This window comes from Lithobates pipiens, unplaced genomic scaffold (genome assembly GCF_037356315.1).
Source record: "Lithobates pipiens isolate NorthernLeopardFrog02 unplaced genomic scaffold, aLitPip1_a1.2 Scaffold_1, whole genome shotgun sequence".
Taxonomy (NCBI): domain Eukaryota; kingdom Metazoa; phylum Chordata; class Amphibia; order Anura; family Ranidae; genus Lithobates; species Lithobates pipiens.
The window spans coordinates 45,065,549-45,082,755 of NW_027507685.1; the positions used below are offsets into that span (position 1 = coordinate 45,065,549).

Here is a 17,207-nt window from a genome sequence, read left to right on the forward strand (position 1 = left end):
CTGTTAAAATAAACCTACCATTAAAAATATAGACTGATCATTTTTGGTGTGTGGACAAACATACAAAATCAGCAGAGGATCAAATATTTTCTTCCATCACTGCGTATATACAGTGCCTTGCAAAAGTATTCACCCCCTTGACTTTTTACCTATTTTGTTACATTACAGCCTTTAGTTCAATTTTTTTTAAATCTGAATTATATGTGATGGATCAGAACACAAATAGTCTAAGTTGGTGAAATAAAATTAGAAAAATATATACGTAAAACTATTTTTCAGAAATTAAAAATGATAATGATTGGCATGTGCATATGTATTCACCCACTTTGTTATGAAGCCCATAAAAAGCTCTGGTGCAACCAATTACCTTCAGAAGTCACATAATTAGTGAAATTATGTCACATGATCTGTCATTCCATATACACACCTTTTTAAAAGGCCCCAGAGGCTGCAACACTTAAGCAAGGGGCACCACTAACCAAACACTGCCATGAAGACCAATGAACTCTCCAAAGTAAGGGACAATGTTGTTGAGAAGCACTTGTCAGGGTTAGGTTATAAAAAAAAAAAAAAAAATCCAAATCTTTGATGATCCCTAGGAGCACCATCAAATCTATAGTAACCAAATGGAAAGAACATGGCAAAACAGCAAACCTGCCAAGAGACGGCCGCACACCAAAATTCACAGACCGGGCAAGGAGGGAATAAATCAGAGAGGCAGCACAGAGACCTAAGGTAACCCTGGAGGAGCTGCAGAGTTCAGCAGCAGAGACTGGAGTATCTGTACATAGGACGACAATAAGCCGTACACGCCATAGAGTTGGGATTTATGGCAGAGAAGCCTGAAGAAAGCCATTACTTTCAGCAAAAAATAAAATGGCACATTTTGAGTTTGCGAAAAAGGCATGTGGGAGACTCTCAAAACATATGGAGGAAGGTGCTCTGGTCCGATGAGACTAAAATTGAACTTTTCGGCCAAAGAAAACGCTATGTCTGGCGCAAACCCAACACATCACATCATCCAAAGAACACCATTCCCACAGTGAAACATGATGGTGGCAGTATCATGCTGTAGGTTTGTTTTTCAGTAGTCAGGACTGGGAAACTGGTCAGAGTTGAGGGAAAGATGGATGGTGCTAAATACAGGGATATTCTTGAGCAAAACCTGTACCACTCTGTGTGTGACTTGAGGCTAGGACAGAGCTTTACCTTCCAGCAGGACAATGACCCCAAACACACTGCTAAAGCAACACTTGAGTGGTTTAAGGGGAAACATGTAAATGTGTTGGAATGGCCTAATCAAAGCCCAAACCTCAATCCAATAGAATATCACAAGTGCAAACCATTCAACGTAAAAGAGGTGGAGCAGTTTTGCAAGGAGGAATGGGCAAAAATCCCAGTGGTAAGATGTGGCAAGCTCATAGAGACTTATCCAAAGTGACTTGGAGCTGTGGGAAGAGATATGCCACTCTAGGAAGGGTGTCTGGAAATACAGCTCTCCTCAAATTAGGAACAGCAGGTGTTGGCTAAGCATAGGTAATTGGATGAAGGGAATATTCTGGACAGCCGCACTCAAAATCAAATGCCTTTATTCAGAAAAAGGAGGTAATAATCCAAAAAATACAAGCCACAGCAAAGAACGGATCACAGAAACTGATGCGTTTCACACTATAAGCACTTTTGAAAGTGTGAAACGTGTCAGAGCCTGTGATACCTCCTTTATCTGAATAAAGGCATTTGATTTTGAGTGCGGCTGTCCAGAATCTTCCCTTCATCCAATGACTTGGAGCCGTGATAGCTGCTAAAACGTGGCTCTACAAAGTATTGACTTTAGGGGGGCGAATAGTTGTGCACATTGACTTTTTCTGTTATTTTGTCCTATTTGTGGTTTGCTTCACAATAAAAAAACAAAAAACAATCTTCAAAGTTGTGGGCATGTTCTGTAAACTAAATGATGAAAATCCTCAAACAATTCTTGTTAAATCCAGGTTGTGAGGCAACAAAACGAAAAATGCCAACGGGGGTGAATACTTCTGCATGACACTGTACACAGACACACACACACAGTGGTGTAGTGGTTAGCACTTTCACCTAGCAGCAATAGGGTTGCTGGTTCAAATCCCGACCACGACACTATCTGCCTGGGGTTTGCATGTTCTCCTTGTGCCTGCGTGGGTTTCCTTCGGGTACTCCGATTTCCTCCCACACTCCAAAGACATGCTGGTAGGTAAATTAGACCCTGTCCAAAAAAATTGCCCATAATATGTGTATGTCAATGTTGTATGTGTGTGTCGGGACCCTACGGGTTAAAGGACCGCATAAAAGCTGCAGATGGACACCGGTGGCAAGAAAGCACCCTGAGGCGATGCAGTTTGCATAGGTAGCGCTATGCAAGTCACTCATTCATTCACACACACACATTGTATATACATACACATATAAATAATAAACATTCTAAACATTATATAGGGCTTGACCACAACAGCAGCATTACGCTGTATTGGGCAGCATTGCACAGTCCCAATGCAAAAATGTGTGATCTACTGTAATGCATTGCAACACGATACACCGTACACAATTACGTTAAAATCAAGAACATTTCTGCAGCGCACAACAGCCCACATTCACACCGCACAAGCATTGTGGGTACAATAATTTGCACTGTGTGGTACAAAACAAGCCCTTACAGTGCCATCCTGTCCACACAGGGCGCAAGGGCGCCGCCCCCCTAATCAACATGCAGGGCGCATCCAAAGGGTTTTTTTTTTTTGTTTTTTTAGAAGCACAGAGGCTAATTGGGTTCAAAAAAGGGTGGGCTCGAGGAGCAAAGCATTGTGCCCACTCAGTTGTGTGACAATAGCGAATATTTGCTATTGTCTTCCTTCCCGATTCTCCTTCCAGCCAATCAGGAAGCGGGTCTTGAGACCCGTCACCTGATTGGTTGAGAGGAGAACTGATCCTATTGGCCGCCTAGGAGGAGGAGGGAGGAGACGCACAGCAGTAAAAACACAGTGATGCAGAGGAGACGCACTGGAAGCCGCCGCCCATTGACTGACCTACGGGGGGCAGGGGAGGGTGGCTGTGGGTGCACTGTTTGCCACCCCCCAAAAAATATACCACCAGCCGCCACTGCTTACATAAATAGTAGCAGTGAAATTTTCAGCCAAGGTACAGTACAGACATTCAGGATGATGGCTTTCAACTTTGACAGAAGAGAGTTTAAAAGTAAAATGCCAGTTCTATTGAAGAGCTGTGAGTCAGCATTCTGACATTAAAACTGCATGCCTGGATGAAAACCTTGGCCAGAGCTATGTACTATGGATAAAAAAGTGGCATGGGACTGCAGTGAACAGCTGTGTGTTCTATTTCAATATGTATTTTCATCAGCTACAACACTGCATTAAATGACTCTAAAACACTCTTAAAGTATATGTGTACCATCACCCTGCAAAACAAACCATTTTATATTTAAAATAGAAATGAAAGGCAAAACATTTGTGTATGGCAGTAACACCAGGGATTTCAAACAAAGGAAGCAATGCAAAGAGAACAGGAGACTTTCATACAAGCATACACGTACATGGTACAGCAGGCACATATCTGGAATATGAAATATTGGATTTGGAAATTCTTTAATTACAAGTTATTGCAGACTCTGGGATCCAGTGTGCTTACACATAAAAGCTCTGAAAACTACCCAATGACACATGGATGATCAAGGAAACAATTAGAACATTCCTTAACCCTTCTGTGCTATAGCAGAATGATGGCTACAGTGCGGGCCTACTTTGCCAGAGGCCGTCATTACTACTCAACAATCATGTCAAAAAACCCAAATCCTAAACAAAAAAAAAAAAAAAAAAGATATATATATATTTTGCAAGTTATTGTGCAAGTTATATTTGGCAATAACTTAAACTGTCAGCCAGTCAAAGCAAGACAGGCTGTTTTATGAATGTGGACTTGGTTTACAACAGAATGAAAGGTTAGTAAAAAAAGTAAGACCCCTTTCACACTGGAAGCGTTTTTTAGGCACTTCAGCGCTAAAAATAGCTGCAGCAGTGCTTTACGGGCGGTTATAACCCTTTTTTGGGCGCTGGCGGGGTTTAAAAGTGCCCCACTAGCGGCCAAAAAGCACTGCAAAAACGATGGTAAAGCACCACTAAAAATAGCGGTGCTTTACTGCTGACATACGGCGCTGGCAGTGTGAAAATGCCCCAAGGACAGTCAACAGCTGTCAAAACCACACTTATAGCATTAAATATGGTCTGTTCTTTCTCATCACAGATTTTCTAAACTGAATTCATTTTTTTTTCACATATTCATTACTATTCATATCAGGTCAAAATAATAAAAGAAAACATCCAGGGCTGAATGTCGTGTTAGCACCCGAGAGGGACATCAGTTGCCCACAAAATGAATACAAGCCTATCCACATCAATGCCTTCCACAGTGATTACTTGTACGTTCTATAATAAATAGCTACACTCACAAAAATAGCATCCTATAAAATGTGAAGGTGAAGTCGAAATCCAATCACTAAAATCTTAACATAGCATAAATGTTATGATAATGTAATTTCAAAAAGCACTCCTATATTATTTTTTTTAATCTGCAGTTTTCATTAAAAAAAAAAAAAAAAAAATACCTGGTGGTCCTGCCATTAAGGTTCTTGTCTCCAACCCTCTATTCTGGTCTCCAAATTGTACCGGTACTTTAAAAGTAAGACGAAAGGCAAACTTTTTTTTTTCGTTTTGGATAGAGAGGAGAGGGATTAGAACACCTGACAGTTTTGGTTGCCATATGTGTCCCTGCTAGGGAGATTCTTCCTCTCTATGTGTTCTGTTTACCATTATTATTGAAAGTAAAAGAAAATCCCAAATGTTGGGTTGTACCCAGAAAGTAATGGAGGGGAAATCTGGGAACACTAGTTCTGGTGACCTGGGGGTCCCCAAAGAATTCCCATAATTTGCAGAGATTTCCTGCCACTTCCTGTTTGGTTATGGGACAGGAGGTTAAAGTAAAAGTAAATCTCCACAATGGGACAAAGATGGAAAAAAAACAAATTAACAGGGCTTATAACCCTCCTTTACTCTAGGTTATCCTGTCATAATATTTTCTAAGTGGCTGTTTCAACCTAAAATATGCAGGCATTGTCTACTGGTTTCAATATCAGTAAGCACGCCTCAAGAATGGCCATGCTGCCACCCCCAAAAAGAATATTGCATATGAGCAGCAAACAGCTCAAAAAGATTGAAGACAATAAGCCACACAGATGCAACAAAGGATGAAAAAAAATGTAAAAAAAAAAAAGTAAAAAAAAATAAAAATAAAATAAAAAAAAGGTATAAAAAAAAAAAAACAGTGTTTAAGAGTACAGTAAAACCTTGGTTTGAGAGTAACTTGGTTTGAGAGTGTTTTGAAAGACCATCAAAATTGTCTCTTTTATACTCTATAGCTCCTGCTGGATTTTTCTTCCAATCCCCTTGGGGGCAGAGATGCAGCAGTCAGTGTTAAAAAAAATAAAAAAAATTAAAATACAGTGCCCATCTGTCCCCACTGTCACCTGTCCCCACTGCCATCTGCCCCAGTGTCACCTGTCATCAGTTCCATATCAGTGACACGTCATCAGTGCCACATATTAGTGCCATCAGTGCCACCTGTCAGTGTCACGTGTCATCAATGCCAGGTATCAGTGCCATCTGTCATCAGTGCCATGTATTAGTGGCATCTGTCATCAGTGCCACGTATCAGTGCCATCTGTCATCAGTGCCACGTCGGTGTTACGTGTAATTTTCCTGGTGCTCCAGGGCCTTCAAAAGTGTAATAGGTAGTCAACAAGTTAGATGTGCAATTTATGCTCCTAGAACACACGATGGCACTCCCTGCATGTTGGGCCTCTCTATGTAGCCAGGCTGTGGAAAAGTCCCACAAATGTGGTATCATAATACTCAGGAGGAGTAGCAGAATTTATTTTGGGGCATTATTTGTGGTATACACATGCCACGTGAGAGAAATAACCTATTACAATGACAATTTTGTGGAAAAAATTCAAATAAAAAATCGTAATTTTGCAAAGAATTGTGGGAAAAAAATGACAACATCAAAAAGCTCACCATTCCTCTTACTAAATACCTTGGCATGTCTACTTTCAAAAAGGGGTCATTTGGGGGGTATTTGTACTTTCCTGGCTTGTTTGGGTCACAAGAAATTAGATTGGCCACCAGTGCATCAGATGTGATAAATTTTGTGTGATTCGCACCACAGCTTGTAGACTCTCTAACTTTCACAAAGACCAAATAATATCCACTAATTTGGGTTATTTTTACCAAAGATATGTAGCAGTATAAATTGTGCCCAAAATTTCTGAAGAAAAATTAATATGCAAAATTTTATCACAGAAACAAAGAAAAATGCGTTTTTTTTTTCAAAATTTTTATTTTTTCATTTATAGCGCAAAAAATAAAAAATAAACAGAGGTGATCAAATACCACCAAAAGAAAGCTCTATTTGTGGGAAAAAAAGGACAAAAAATTAATTTGGGTACAGTGTTGCATGACTGAGTAATTGCCATTCAAAGTGTGAGAGCACCGAAAGCTGAAAATTGGTCTGGGCAGGAGGGGTGTTTAAGTGCCCAGTAGGCAAGTGGTTAACATATCAAAATGGAGCGAATAATAAGTTAATGTTTAACCCTAAAGTGGAATGCTAGGCTATATCCAACTAATCCTAAAAACGTTAACCCCATCTAACACCTATGCTGGACTAAGCTGTGTAAGAAAGACATATATACTTACCTATTTTCAGCCAGCTGTGCTCTGGTCACCTTACCTGGCTCCCCTGTGTCAGACAGCAGTTGCTGCAGGGGAGAGGAGGGAACAGCGACAACGGATGAGCCATAGTAAGCCTATGGGTAAAGTCACCGCTCCCAGGCATTACCAGCCATGGTCGAGTGCTCTCTCCTCTCCCCTGCAGTTGACACAGGAAAGATCAGGTGACCAGATTGAGCGGCCTGAAAACAGGCATCTTTCTTACACAGGTTAGTCAGCACAGGTGTTAGCAGGGGGAGGGAGAATTTTAACCACTTAACAACCGCCCCATAGACGAATTACAGCTACAGGCGGTTGCTTAACCCTGAGAGGACGTACTATAATGTCCTCCCAGAATTCCAGAATTGTGGTATGCATATGCTGTATGGGAGAAATAACCTGATAATATAACAATTTTGTGGGAGAAAAAAATAAATAAAAAAATCTTGATGTTTCAAAGAATTGTGGGAAAAAATTAAAACTTAAAAAAAACTCATCATACCTCTTACTAAATACCTTGGAATGTCTTCTTTCCAAAAAAGGGGTCATTTGGGGGGTATTTGTACTTTTCTGGCATGTTAGGGTCTCAAGAAATGACAAGGCAATACTTCAGGTGTAATCAATTTTCAGATATTGGCACCATAGCTTGTGGACTCTATAACTTTCACAAAAACCAAATAATCCACCAATTTGTACTTATTTTTACCAAAGATATGTAGTAGTATAAATTTTGGCCAAAACAGAAACAAAGAAAAAATTAATTTTTTACAGAATTTTAGCACAAAAAATAAAAAACCCAGTAGTGATTAAATACCACCAAAAGAAAGCACTATTTGTGTGGGAAAAAGGCCAAACATTTCATATGGGTACAGTGTTGCACTGAGTAATTGTCATTCAAAATGTGAGAGCACGGAAAGCTGACAATTGGTCTGGTTATTAAGGGGGTTTAAGTGCCCAGTGGTCAAGTGGTTAAGATTAGTTAGGTATAGCTTGCAATTCCACTTTAATGATTAAAAGGGCACGTTTAACCATCAAGGTGCCCGCAAGCGTTAGATAATCGTCTTCTGATTTATTGTTCAATGGCAGACAGCAGCAGATTTTTTTTTTTCTGTCTCTAAACGTCCCTACATGTTACCCTATGTATTAAAAAAATAAATAAATAAATAAAAGTGCTTGAAGGCGTGTACACACAGCTAAACATGCTTAAGCACTAGGTGGATATATGAGCTAGATACCCTTAAACTATCTGGTCTCAATATCGATATAGAACTGTTTTATTACTGATTTATTTTTAAAGGTTTTACCCCCTTTCTTTTTTCTTTTTTTTTTGTCCCTGGTTTTGGTCACTATACCCTTCTATTTATTGAAATGCAAGTGAAAATTTCTAGGTATCCAACAAAGCTGGGGCAATGGGGGCTTAAAACAGAAACAGAGACACACTGTCTACATGGTTTGCACTTTTCCTGTCAGCACTGGGATCGTTGGTTCAAATCCCAACCATGGCACAACCTTTCTAGAGTGTGCATTTTTCCCATGTTCCTCCAACACTCCAAAAGACATGCTAGGGGGGGGCTAATTGGTTCCTGTCTAAATTGGCTCTAGTATGTATATGTATGAATGTGAGTTAGGGGCCTTACATTGTAAGCACCTTGAAGGCAAGGATTGATGTGAATGTATAATGTACCGTATATACTCGAGTATAGGCCGACCCGAATATAAGCCGAGGCCCCCAATTTACCCCCAAAAAACTGGAAAACTTATTGACTCGTGTATAAGCCGAGGGTGAGACATGGCTGTCCATCCCTGTGTGTCCGTCCATCCCTGTGTGTGTGTCCGTCCATCCATCCATCCCTGTGTGTGTGTCCGTCCATCCATCCCTGTGTGTGTATCCATCCATCCATCCATCCCTGTGTGTGTGTGTGTGTGTGTGTGTGTGTGTATTCATCCATCCATCCATCCCTGTGTGTGTGTGTGTGTGTGTATCCATCCATCCATCCGTGTGTGTGTGTGTGTGTGTGTGTGTGTGTGTGTGTGTGTGTGTGTATTCATCCATCCATCCATCCGTGTGTGTGTGTGTGTGTGTGTGTGTGTGTGTGTGTGTGTGTGTGTGTGCAGCCTTGTGTGTGTGTCCAGCCTACCTGTGTCCCAAGCCTCCGTCCCGAGCCGCCGTCGTCCCGTGCCTCCTCTGTCCCGTGCCTCCTCTGTCCCGTGCCTCCTCTGTCCCGTGCCTCCTCTGTCCCGTGCCTCCTCTGTCCCGTGCCTCCTCTGTCCCGTGCCTCCTCTGTCCCGTGCCTCCTCCGTCCCGTGCCTCCTCCGTCCCGTGCCTCCTCCGTCCCGTGTCGTGCCGATGGATCGCCGCTCCAGGATCGCCGCTCTTCTCGGCGGCCATTCTACAATTCAAAAGCCGCGCCTCCTTCTCCGCCTCCGCCTGTGATAGGCGGAACACTCAATTTCCCAGCAGCCTGTGTTCCGCCTATCACGGACATCCTCTCATACTCGTCCGTAGTATGAGAATGAACGGATGTCCGTGATAGGCGGAACACTGACTGCTGGGAAATTCAGTGTTCCGCCTATCACAGGCGGAGGCGGAGAAGGAGGCGCGGCTTTTGAATTTTAATGTCCGCCGTCTGTCTGCTCGATACGCTGATCGAGCAGTCAGACAGCGGTGACTCGAGTATAAGCCGAGGGGGCACTTTCAGCCTCAAAAAAGAGGCTGAAAATCTCGGCTTATACTCGAGTATATACGGTATGTAAAGCACTGTGTAAATTGTCATCATTATATAAGTTACCTGTAATAAAATAATTTTCAACATCAAATGTGTCTTCCTTGTCGCACGTTCTTCATAAAGCATTTCCTACCATTTCTCTGTCCTGCCGTACCAAAGTTACAATGCCTTCCTTTGATATCTGTGTTTTGTTTATGAACTGAAAATCCAGGTGTGGCATTAAATTGCTTTGTAAATCCTTACCATGAAGCATAAGGCCTCGATGCAAGATCTGGATGAGGGCTGCTATAAACACATTTGAAACCCTTTAACTAATTACTTTCAATAAAACTGAATCTTTGTTCTTTATAACATTCTTCTGGTGTAAACTGTAATAAGCTTTAGTGTCTCATGCAAAAAAAGAATAAGACCTGGTTCACACTAGAGGAACTTCAGATGAGACTTGTGTCGCACAGAAATCGCATGACAAGGGAAATTATGTTGTTTTCAATGGTCTCCTTTCACATCAATGTGACTTAGCGCAGTGATTTTGGAAAAGGTTCCTGTACCACTTTAGTGCAATTTCAGTGCAATTTTGGCTCAATACTCATACCTTCTCAAAGTCACATCCAAGTTGCACTACATAATCCCATTAAGCCTAGGTTCACATTGCAGTGATTTGGCATGCAACTTGACATGTCAAAATCGGCGGTTATTGCCAGCAATGGCATTGTCCAAAACGATATGACGCTGCATATGTGGCGCCAAACCAATTCCCAGAAGTAGTTTCTGTACTGCTTTTGGCAACTTCGGGGTGCGAATTGTATAGACATCTGCGCAGCAAGCCCTGCAGCTTTCTCTGAAATCACCCCCGAAGTTGGACTGACATGCGGGTATGAAATCGTGTGAGTTCAACTGAACTCGCACAAATTCAATCCTGCTGTCAATGTGAACCTGGGCTGAAAGTCGGATCAAAATTGTATTGCAGCAGTATTAACCTAGCCTAATTGTGCTTTATTTTGTACACAACTGGTAAATTACCAACATCATGGGCCCACATACAGCTATGAGCCCACATGCACCCTCAATAAATATGCTGTGGGCCTCAGTAAAAGGATGTAAAAATCCATTCAGGCACATTTTTTTTTCACTTAGGGCATATAAAACTCCATCTTCATGACCAAATATGGGCTTTTATACTGGTCTTCCAATTCTGCTCTCAAATGATGAATCAAACTTGTTTAGTTTGGATTTGATTTTGGTTGCCAAGCTTCTAATGAAAAGATCCTTGTAATGCTGAGAGACTTTTCCTTTCATATTTTATAGAGGGATTTCATTTGTTGGTCATATTTTCTGAAATAACTGACAGCTTTACAGTTGTTGAGTAAACTGTCAACCTCCTCTGAGAAACATATTCATGGAGAATATACCAGGGAACTTGCTAAGAAAAAAAAAAAGTTACTAGATTTATTTAACATACAGTATAATTTTTCTCTGCATCCAATAGCTGGGTTTAAAGCAAAGACATTTGTGTTCTTACTGTTGTTGCATATATATATATATATATATACACACACACACACACACACACACATACAGTGGTGTGAAAAAGTGTTTGCCCCCTTCCTCATTTCCTGTTCCTTTGCATGTTTGTCACACTTAAATGTTTCGGAACATCAAACCAATTTAAACAATAGTCAAGGACAACACAAGTAAACACAAAATGCAATTTGTAAATGAAGGTGTTTATTATTAAAGGTGAAAAAAAATCCAAACCATCATGGCCCTGTGTGAAAAAGTGATTGCCCCCTAAACCTAATAACTGGTTGGGCCACCCTTAGCAGCAACAACTGCAACCAAGCGTTTGCGATAACGTGCAATGAGGCTTTTACAGCGTCCTGGAGGAATTTTGGCCCACTCATCTTTGCAGAATTGTCCTAATTCAGTTACATTAGAGGGTTTTCGAGCATGAACGGCCTTTTTAAGGTCATACCACAACATCTCAATAGGATTCAGGTCAGGACTTTGGCTAGGCCACTCCAAAGTCTTCATTTTGTTTTTCTTCAGCCATTCGGTGGTGGACTTGCTGGTGTGTTTAGGATCATTGTCCTGCTGCAGAACCCAAGTTCGTTTCAGCTTGAGTACACGAACAGATGGTCAGACATTCTCCTTCAGGATCTCTTGGTAGACAGCAATTTCATAGTTCCTTTTATCACGGCAAGTCTTCCAGGTCCTGAAGCAGCAAAACAGCCCCAGACCATCACACTACCACCACCATATTTTACTGTTGGTATAATGTTCTTTTTATGAAATGCAGTGTTCCTTCTACGCCAGATATACTTGGACACACACCTTCCAAAGAGTTCCACTTTTGTCTCATCGGTCCACAGAATGTTGTCCCAAAAGTCTTGGGGATCATCAAGATGTGTTGTGGAGAAATTGAGACGAGCTTTGATGTTCTTTTTGCTCAGCAGTGGTTTTCTCCTTGGAACTTTGCCATGCAGGCCATTTTTGCCCAGTCTTTTCCTGATGGTGAAGGCATGAACGCTGACCTTAACTGAGGCAAGTGAGGCCTGCAGTTCCTTGGACGTTGTTGTGGGGTCTTTTGTGACCTCTTGGATGAGTCGTCGCTGCGCTCTTGGGGTAATTTTGGGCGGCCGGCCACTCCTGGGAAGGTTCACCACTGTTCCATGTCTTCGCCATTTGTGGATAATGGCTCTCACTGTGGTTCGCTGGATTCCCAAAGCTTTGGAAATGGCTTTATAACCCTTTCCAGACTGACAGATCTCAATTACTTTCTTTCTCAATTGTTCCTGAATTTCTTTGGGTCTCGGCATGATGTGTAGCTTTTAAGGATCTTCTGGTGGACCTTACTGTGTCAAGCAGCTCCTATTTAAGTGATGCCTTGATTGTGAACAGGTGTGGCACTAATCAGGCCTGGGTGTGGCTAGAGAAATTGAACTCAGGTGTGGACAACCACAGTTATAGTATGTTTTAACAAGGGGGGCAATCACTTTTTCACACAGGGCCATGATGGTTTGGATTTTTTTTCACCTTTAATAATAAACACCTTCATTTACAAATTGCATTTTGTGTTTACTTGTGTTGTCCTTGACTATTGTTTAAATTGGTTTGATTTTCCGAAACACTTAAGTGTGACAAACATGCAAAGGAACAGGAAATGAGGAAGGGGGCAAACACTTTTTCACACCACTGATATATATATACATACATACACACACACACACACACACACACACACACACAAAATAGGATGACCTGCCATTCTAGATTAGCATTTTTGACAGGTCAAATATATTTTAGAAAATGTTGAAAATTTGCATCTATACAATACAAAGTGAGCAATTCAAATATAGCACATGATGTAGATGTGAAGGATATCCTTAACTGAAAACCACATGTCAAAATGACCAGTAGGTCCAGACACACAATACAGGGGCAGCTTAAATTGTATGCAAACGTGAAGATTAGGCTTGGCCCTGCTCCTCAAGCCTCCAAATTCTGTCCTTTTTGATGGCATGGTTGACTTCACTAACCATTAGAGAAACTCGGGATTTACTCATCCTTGCAGTTTTCAATAAAGGTCACCACGGTTTATGTATTTTTACATCATATAATCAATTTTAATTGTCCATGCCAGTGGCAGATTTGATTAAAATTAGACCCTTGTGGTGGATGGAACATGATTGCTTTATCTTATCCAATGGCGTTAAATGGACATTGAAATAATCCAGTCTGTTTTCCATTTAACTTTAATCTTGAACACAGAAAAGCCTTAACAATAATGGTCATGAGAAACTGCTGAATTTATGACTCTCAAAAGGTCATCTAAAAAGTCAAGTGCTCTTGTCTGCCACTAAGGACTAATTGCACAGAGCTGCAAGAGATATAATCTACTTACTTTTTCCAAACCTAAAAGACACATTATTCATGAGTAGCATACTTTCACAGCTTCTCATATAAAGTTGCCATAAACAGCTCAGTGAATACATAGTTACATATAGTTAGGTTGAAAAAAGTCCATCTAGTTAAAAATAAAAAAATAAAATACAATCCAATATACACAAGCCTTCACCCACAGTTGACCCAGAGGAAGGCGAAAAACCCCAGCAAAGCATGCTTCAATTTGTCTCTCGGGGGATCAGAAAAGTTTTTTTTCCCCCTGCTGTAGCAATCAGATTTTCCCTTGGTCAACTTTACCTATAAAAATGTTTTTTAATGCAATCTATTGAGCTGGCCAGAACCATCTCCGGAGGGAGTCTATTCAACATTTTTACAGCTCTTACTGTGAAGAAACCTTTCCGTAATTGGCGATTAAATCTTTCTTTCTCTAGACCAGGGGTAGGGAACCTCGGCTCTCCATCTATTTTGAAACTACAAATCCCATCATGCCTCTGCCTCTAGGAGTCATGCCTGTGATTGTAAAGGGTCTTGCAATGTCTCATGGGACTTGAAGTTTCAAAACAGTTGGAGAGCCGAGGTTCCCTACCCCTGCTCTAGACGTACAGAGTGCCCCCTTGTCCTCTGTGATGACCTTAACCACTTGCAGACAGCTGTCGACATATTTATATGTCGGCAGAATGGCGCGGCTGGGCAAAGTAACGTAACCGTATGTTACTTTGAAATTGCCGTGTGTGCACGCATGTGCCTGCCACGAGCTCCATTAACCGTGCCCGCGGGACACATGTACTCGATTGCCCCCGAGATACCCACAATCACGTCAAGGAGCTCAAGAACGGGGATATGCCAATGTAAACAGCATCTCCTCGTTCTGCCTAATGACAGGACACTGATCGTCTGCTCCCCGTCATCGGGAGCAGCGATCAGTGTCGACGTTACACAAACCCATCCCCCATACAGTTAGAAACACTCCCCTAGGACACACTTAACTCCTCCCCACCTAGTGGTTAACCCCTTCACTGCCAGTGACATTTTACAGTAATCAATACAATTTTATAGCATTAATCGCTGTATGCCAATGGTCCCAAAAATGTGTCAAAATTGTCCGATGTGTCCGCCATAATGTCACAGTCACGATAAAAAACGCTGCTCGCCATTACTAGTAAAAAAAAATTATATATATATATATATATATATATATATATATATATATATATATATATATATATATATATATATATATAATAGAAACGCCATCAAACTATCCCCCATTTTGTAGACGCTATAACCTTTGTGAAAACCAAACCAATAAGCGCTTGAGATTTTTTGTTTACCAAAAATATGTAAAAGAATACATATCAGACTAAACTAAGGAAAAAACATTTTTTTTATATATTTTTGGCGGATATTATAGCAAAATGTAAAAAATAATGCGTTTTTTTCAAAATTTACACTATTTTTTTTGTCTATAGCGTAAAAAATTAAAACAGCAGGGGTGATCAAATACCACCAAAAGAACGCTCTATTTGTGGGGAAAGAAGGACGCCAATTTTGTTTGGGAGCCACGTTGCACGACCGCGCAATCAGTTAAAGCGACGCAGTGCCGAATCGCAAAAAGTGCTCTGGTCAGGAAGGGGGTAAATCCTTCCAGGGCTTAAGTGGTTAAAGTGAGTAAGTTCACTATATGGACCACTTCTATATTTGCACATCGATCATATCCCCCTTAATCTCCTCTCAAGAATGAATAGATACAGTTTCTCTAATCTTTCCTCACAACTGACCTCCTCCATGCCTCTTATCAGTTTGTGAGAACTGGTGCCCAAAACTGAATAGCATATTCCAGATGCGGTCTTACTAATGATTTGTACAGGAGCTAAAATATCTCCCTCTCTAGAGTCCATACCTCTTCTAATACAAGAAAGGATTTTGTTCCCTTTGGAAACAATAGCTTGGCATTGCATTCCATTATTGAGCTTATGATCTACCAAAACCCCCAAGTCCTTCACCATTGATTCCCCCAGTTGTACTCCCCTTAGTATGTATGATGCATTCATATTCTTAGCCCCCAAGTGCATAACTTTACATTTATCAACATTAACCACCTCAATACAGTGCACTTAACCCCCTTCCTGCCCAGACCAATTTCCAGCTTTCAGCACGCTCACAATTTGAATGAAATTTGCATCCTTTTTTTTCACACAAATAGAGTTTTCTTTTGATGGTATTTAATCAATTTAATTTAAAAAAGTGTTTTTTTTTGTTTGTTTTTGTACTATAAATAAAAGAATGTTTGGCCAACATTTATACTGCTACATATCTTTGTTAAAAATAACCCAAATTAGTGTATATTATTTGGTCTTTGTGAAAGTTAGAGAATCTACAAACTATGGTGCCAATCACTGAAAATTGATCACATCTGATCAGGCCTTCAGTACATCATGTAATGTCATTCTTGAGACACTAACAAGTCAGGAAAGTACAAATAGACTTTTACACAGCCTGGCCACATAGAGGACCAAAATTGAAGTAGCTCCTTCAGACGTTCTACGAGCATAAATGACACATCTCATTTCTCAACCACCTATTACACTTTTGAAGGCCCTGGAGCACCAGGACAATGGAATTGCCCACAAAATGACCCCATTTTGGAGAGCAACCACCAACGCATAATCTATGAGGCATGAGTTTTTTGAACGGTTCATTTTTTTTCCAGACGTTTTTGGAAAACGTGGAAAAAAAAGAAACACTTTTTTTTTTTTTTTTTTACACAAAGTTGTCAATTTATAAGATATTTCTAACACATAGCATGTATATAGAAAAAATTACACCCCAAAATACATTCTGCTACTCTTCCCGAGTATGGCAATAACACATGTGTGAGACTTACACAACCTGGCCACATACAGTGGCCCGAAATTGAAGTAGTACTGTCAGGACCTGGACTTGAACCTGGGACCTCAGCTATGTCTGGCAATGAATCTTCTCTCTGAGCTATCTGAGATGCTGGACAGTTCCTTGTCAGGTCCTGTTGACAACCCTGCCTTGTACCTTGATTTCAGCTGAACCTTGAACTCTTTGCTCCTCTCATGAACTTCCTGATATAAGCCATGTCTCTGCACTTCCTCCTTGCCAGAATATTGTGCTATCTCCAGCCTGTATATCGCTCCCGTCTTCTCTGCTGCCGCTTATATTTGCTACTGCTCATTATCGACCCTTGGCTTGTTCCACGACTACGCTTCTGCCCGATCACAATCTGCAACAACTCGTTACCGACCTTTTGGCTTGCTTACTGACCATGCTTCTGTTTGATCCTTACCTGCTCATCCGCTACTGAACCCCGGCTTGCTCACCTCCTGGTGGGGCGAACCTGAGGACCGCGACCTGGTACTAACACGCAGCTAAATCCATCTCCAACATCTGGAGCTCTGGTGAAAACCGGTTAGTACTTAGACTCCGCACCTCAGGTGAGCCTGTGTCATCTGCCAGGGTGACTGCCTGTGTTCCTATGCTGCTGGTTAGTGGTAGTCCTGCAACTGCTATAGCAATTGGTCTTCGAGCCTGACCCCTGATCGTGACAGAATATTCTGGCCCAAAAATGGAGGCCGCTATAGCAAATGCCGTGGCTCCGTTCAGGCAGCAAATTGCAGAGCTGCAGGAGTTCGGTGTCACTTACCAAGATAAATTCTCCATACTGGAAGGTGTGGTGAAGGAACAGCATGAAGAGATCCGTGCTCTAACAAAACAATTGCTGGATCTATGTTCCCAAGGTGATACT

General features: G+C 41.2%; 1 protein-coding gene across 1 annotated transcript in view; it reads right to left on the minus strand.

The window, feature by feature from the left end:
• Window positions 1-17,207, minus strand: part of FHL1 (four and a half LIM domains 1) — a 131,007-nt gene that overhangs the window by 49,251 nt on the left and 64,549 nt on the right. The window lies entirely within an intron of this gene.